Here is a 6079-nt window from a genome sequence, read left to right as displayed (position 1 = left end):
ACACATCTAGGGAACAGGCAACAGAAGACAAAACAGAAACAGGCCTTGTGGGACACGTTATAGGGGCTGGGAACCGGAAAAAGGTAAACTTTCAGGCATCTTCTCATTATCATTCTCTCCTGAAAAATGCATGGAGCACTATGAATGCTTGATAAATAATGAAGCTAAAATAATGGGGTTGTGTGTGAGGAGTGGAATTTATAATGCACCATTTTGTCAAATGGTTGGAGAAATGAGAGAGAATTTCTGGAGATGGTGCTTTATGTTCCCAGGTGAGAGAAGTGAAGATTAAAGATTTGGCACTTAAGGAGACTCTAAAGATAGAAAGTATGGTAGGAAGGAATAGAAGTTTTGTTCAAGAAAAGGATAAGATGATATAAAATCAAAGAAAATGAGGGTTGGAAGGAACCTTAGGAGGTCCCATCTAGTCCAACCCCCCGCTCAAAGCAGGACCAGCCCCAACTAGATCATCCCAGCCAAAGCTTTGTCTAGCCAGGTCTTTAAAACCTCCAAGGATAGAGAGTGCACAAGCAGTCTGGGTAGCCTGTTTCAATGTTTTACTATATCTGGTGGGGATGGTGGTTTGAAGGTGAGAAAAGACAGTTATAGGCACTAAAAATACATATATATGCCATAAGTCAACAACAAAGGAAAAATACCTTGACAAGATGCGACCTGAAGTGTTTTAGAAAGCAAAAGTATCCTAAATGACTTAAGCTGGAGTTTTGGGTCCTTTTCTTTGGAAATTATTCCTTTGGGAGTCTTAGGGCACTGGCACATTACATTTTAGTGTGATTGGGCCCCTGAAAGTGCTTTACAGCCATGATATAACGTGTGCCTGGCTTCAGAGTGCTTTTAAAATGGTCGATCATGTGAAAAATTAACCCTTGATAAATCAGGTATTAGCTGAAGGCGCTGCAGAACAGAGCACCTTGAGGAATGTGTGTCCCCTCGAGGGTTCACTTGTCACACCTTTACAGGGCTGTCAGCGGCAGAGGGAGGGAAAGGGAAAAGGAGCAACACACAGCTGCTGGCTGGGCTTTGCCTGGCTGGAGGTGGGGGGGGAATGGAGCCTCCTTACCTTGCAGCCCTCTCCCTCCCAGCTACCCCAGCTGGTGAAGCTGGGCCAGGCCTGCAAGGTGAGGGGCTCTGTTTCACAACCCCCCCCCCCCCCGCCCCTGCTCCAGAAAAGCTGAGCCAGCAGCTGCTGCTGCCACTGTCGAGACCCAGGTGGGGGGTGGGGAAGGGACTTCTCCCTTGCCTCATGGGCCCAGCTTGGCTCCCCCCAATACCCCAGATGGCATAGTTGGGGGGGTGGGGCTGGCAAGGTGAGGGGGCTTTGCTCCACCCTGCCCTCCCGCCTCCAGCTCCAGCCAGGCAAAACTCACCCAGCAGCTGTGTGCTGCCCACTCCCCTCCATCCCCTGCTAACAGCCTAGGGGGTGGCTGGAGCTACACAATAGGGGGTGGCAGGGGGGAGGGAGGGAACCGGGGAGAGGAACAGTTCAGCAGCCTCCTTGGAAACTACAGGAGCACCCCTGTGTGCTGGCCAGGGCTGGTGCTGGCAGGCTTGATTCCCCCCAGCCAACTAACTCATGGCGCTTTGAAAGCCCTTAAGTTGGGTTGCAATGGTAACTGTTTTGCAGAACATTTTCCAGAAGGATGGCACATAACGTTTCACAAGATATAGTAATAAAGTTAAATGACCTTCATACCTAACCTGGAATGAATAGATATGCTCGTGTGCCTCTCTTCTTTGCCTATGCAAAAAAAAAATAAAAAAAATCTGGCTTAAGTATTCAGACACACCGTGGTCACTCACTCTTATTTTATAATTGAATTCCCCAAGGGTGCATTTTAAATCTTCATTAATACAATAAAAATTAAGAAGAATTAATGTTAACATAGTATAAGCTGGAGGGTAAATAATTTGCTTGTAACTTTTTGCTGTAATTAGTTTTGGACCTCTCTTATAACCAGTAGATAAAATGGGCAATTTTTTCCCCTGTACAGCTAGAGTGATTGGGGCCAGGCATTGGATGGGGGAAATGGAGAAATTGGGATTTATTTCCAGCTCAGTTTTTCCAGTTGCTGAACTCCTTTTGATCTGGATATGAGTTGTGGGTGTTTAACACTTCTGAAAACTGGACCTTGAGGACTCTCACTCTGCACTCTCAAAAAATGACACACTTCACACCTAGTGGATACTCCACAGATTTTGGCTTTAAACCTCCGCTTATATACAGCTTTAAAAGGAGATAAAGGATCCCATTTTCTAATGTCATGACCTTGAAACTTTGTCCCTCCAGACTAAGGGTACCTTTTACTTTTAGCAGCCTAAATATACCTGTTGGTCTCTCGGCTTTTTTCTCAGACACTTGACTTAAAAGGGGCTCAAAGTGAAGACTTGCCCTTTCCACAAAGCAGGAAAAATATGAAAAAGCATTATGTTTGTAGAAGCTGCTCTGGACAGGATCTGTCCAGCCACCCGATATTTCTTACAGTGCACTTTCAGCTCATTTAAAAAACCCCATCTTTTCTCAATCCCTGAAAATGAACGTTAAACAAACAAACCAACAAACCAGGGAAGGGGGCCCCAATCTGTCGCTTTAGGTTTAATTTTCATTAAATCCAATGATTGGTATGGAAAGTTGGGGTACTTCAATGTATCAGAGGGTGAAGCAAAATAGTCAGTCTATATGACTATAACAGATCTATGCCTTCAAGCATGCATCCAAAGGGAAACCATGAAGCTATCTGTGTCTACTACTATTTTACACAAGTGTACACATCCCATGTTTACTCCGAGCTCTTCCTTATGCTACAGGAAGTTTTGCCACTGATCAAAGAACTCAGCCCAGGAAGGGAAATCTCACTTTCCTCTAAATCAGTCTGGAGATTTTCCCAGATGAGGCATCTGCTCCTTTGAATTTACTACTCTGTGAAATTATTAAAACTGGAATAAAGAGTGAGATTCCTAAATCTTGCTACTGGCACAGGAGAACATTGATGTATAAATTACTTCAAACAGCGATCATGCACATTATAATCAGATCTTAAGCAGCAGCTGATCAAATATGATGGCTGCCAGTCAATATTATGTTAGGGCGAGTGCCTTATTCAATGGCTTTTTTTTTTTTTGAAATATGGAACTCTATCAGTGCTACATGGGAGCTTGCTAATTAAATTCAGTGGGAAAGTACTCTGTCGTTTGATAGGAGGTTACTTCTTTAGCTCTTCTTTTGCATTTTACTTTCAACTTGGTCCTATGTGAGCTGAATAGATCCAGGGGCTGCTTTTAGGTGTTTTCTGATGTCAGTCGTACTGTAGGTACTCAGTGGGACCGCTGAAAATGAGGCCCCAAGGGTATCTGAGGCAAGCAGGATTAGACCAACTGTAGATGAACACATTTTATATTCTAAAACAAACCTGGGCTTTCTTTCAAGCCTCTTTCCAACCTCAGGCTTATTTTTTCTATCTTCTTTTCATCTCCTCAAATATAATCTGGCTTTACCGAATAGAGCAATTACTTTCTTTTTTGTATTTTTCCAGCCTAACTTAAGCTGGGTTATATGTCCTGTGTGGGCGGGCCCACATGAATTATACACGAGGGCAAATAGCAGCGGCACATAGTTGTGCTGCCACTGCTTGTCCCAGGGGAACGCTCATGCACATATGCTCTGGCGTGCAGCAAATTGCCCCAGGCGGGGTAGGGGAGGCTGGGGCCAGCACCTGGGCTGGTTCTAGCAGCCTTACCTGGAGTCCTAGGGGCTTCCTGGGGCTCCGGCGCTGGCAATCTTGCACGTGAAGCCTGCCCGGCAGCTGGAGCATGGATCTGGCTGGCCGGGCTCTGGTTTTAGGTGGTGTATGCTGTTGCCGCATGTACCATGCTGCTTTTTTAGGTGTGGGATTTTCTGACACCAAGATCTCCAGGTGTCAAAAAACCCCACTGCACCGCTAATTAGCAGTGTAGGGAACACGTGCATGTGCAGCATGTGTAGTTTGTGGTGCCACGAACAGGTCTGCAGCACTCCCTACCACGCGCGTGTGCTCATCTGGAGGCGTCCGGTATGTCCAGTGTCTGTGGCAAACAGTAACTTTTAGCATTTTTCACTTACAAAGGGCTTGAAAGCTTGAAGCTTTGACTGAAAAGCAATGTACTTACTTTGTGTAACAGATGCATAAAATCCAGGTTGCAAATACCTTTCTGGTCGATTGTTAGAGAATAGAAGTGGGTTTATTTTAAACAGGCTCTGAAACCCGACAGTCCATTACTTGCTACTTATTCTCAAGAGCCTTTAGTAAAACAAATTGTTGTTATGGTCTCATTTGTTTCTAAGCATCAACCTTAAAAGATATTTTAAAAGAAATTGGTGTCAGCTAAAGTGTATTAAGACATTTAAGAGATCCCCATAGTTTTTGTTTTTGGTGTTCTTTTGTCAGGTTTTTGCCCACTCATGGATTTGGGGCAAATATATATATTTTTTGTATTTAAAGTTTTGACTCAAAGCCAATAACATTTTCATTGAGTTATATTTTTCCCCACCCACTGAGAACTTAGCCCGGTTGCTTTTTGTCCAGCCTGGTAAAGAAACTGCCTATTGCCTATATATGACTGGGAAAAGGAGAAGACTGATGACAGCTGTTCTCATATCATATCATATCAGTCAGCGGACTGATGAACACATCAATAAGGAAAGGAATTGGCTCCTATGTGCTGCTCCCAAAGACAGAAAAAAAAATGTAAGACAAAGAACTTTTTCTAGCTGAGCCTACTTTAGCATAGATCCTACTGGTATGATCAGAGAGACTGCCTCATGGCTCAGGTAGTAGATTTATTGACTATAGCCCAGGGGTGGGCAAAATGCAGCCCGGGGGCCAGATGCGGCCTGCCAGATCATTCTATTCAGCTTGCGGGGCCCCTAAAAAATTTAGAAAATTAATATTTATCTTCCCCTGACTGCCTATCATGCAGCCCTCAATGGCTTGCCAAAACTCAGTAAGCAGCCCTCTGCCCGAAATAATTGCCCGCTCCTACTATAGCCCATGCCAGTTCAGAAAGAAATTTACCTGCAGATATTTAGACCCACAGCAAATCTGGGCATGGGATGGAAGGAAATGTTGCTAATTCAGTCTGCTAATTAACCGATTAATACATTTGAAGAACTTAAGAGAATCACTGGTGTTATGTGCACCTCTCTAGTAGAAACACTAGCTGTTCCAGGTTTTGTGAGTCTGGCAGAAACTGAAACCCCAAGAAACGTTCAGTTATCCCAAAAGAGGTGGGGTGAAAAGTAAGGGTAGGATTCCTTTAATATCTCGCTGTAAGGACCCTGCTACATGTTCAAATTAAAGATAGACAGAAACCAGCTATAGTTGTTACACATTTTCAAGCACTAACTTTATAGCGTGTTGGCTGTTTTTATAACTGGATAGTCATTTTTATTGTGCGATAATTACTTTGCATGCGTGGTTAGTCTAAAAATATTGTGTGATTAACCAGTCAGGTGCTTAATATATGTAATGAGTAGCAGGAGCCCAAGAATGGAGCCCCTTATATATCATGGAAGTCTGGATCTGAGCAAGAACTCAATAAAAGTGTAAATTCAAATCTCTTAGCTGAAGTACTTGTGGAGGTGCCAGATTATGTATTGAATGATACTTTTATAATTAAGTGCCTTATAAACTGGCAAAAAATATAGACTCTATTTTAGTGTTGGTTCCTTTCATATAAACACCTAATTTTGATTGCAAATTCACCAGAAACAAATCAAGCATGCATGATATAGTACAGGTTATCTAGGAAGTAAGAGAAGAGCAAGATGTGGAAAGCAGAAATAGAAAGGAATAAGGTAAAATCCATATTCACATAATTTGACCTTCAGCAATCATGCCTGGGGAGAAATCGCAAGGACATTGCTTCTGTTATCCCAATTTGTTCGGTAGATAGTCAAAAAAGATGCATTTTGGACATACCATGCTGTTCCATACTACTCCGCACTCTCCTTTTGCACACTCATCTTCTCGCCTGTCACACAGCTTATTTACAAGTGCAGCTGCTGCTGTCAGCTTTAATGTAA

The sequence above is a fragment of the Alligator mississippiensis genome, chromosome 9 (assembly GCF_030867095.1).
Source record: "Alligator mississippiensis isolate rAllMis1 chromosome 9, rAllMis1, whole genome shotgun sequence".
NCBI classification, from domain to species: Eukaryota; Metazoa; Chordata; order Crocodylia; family Alligatoridae; genus Alligator; species Alligator mississippiensis.
Note: the sequence above shows the minus strand (reverse complement) of the source record.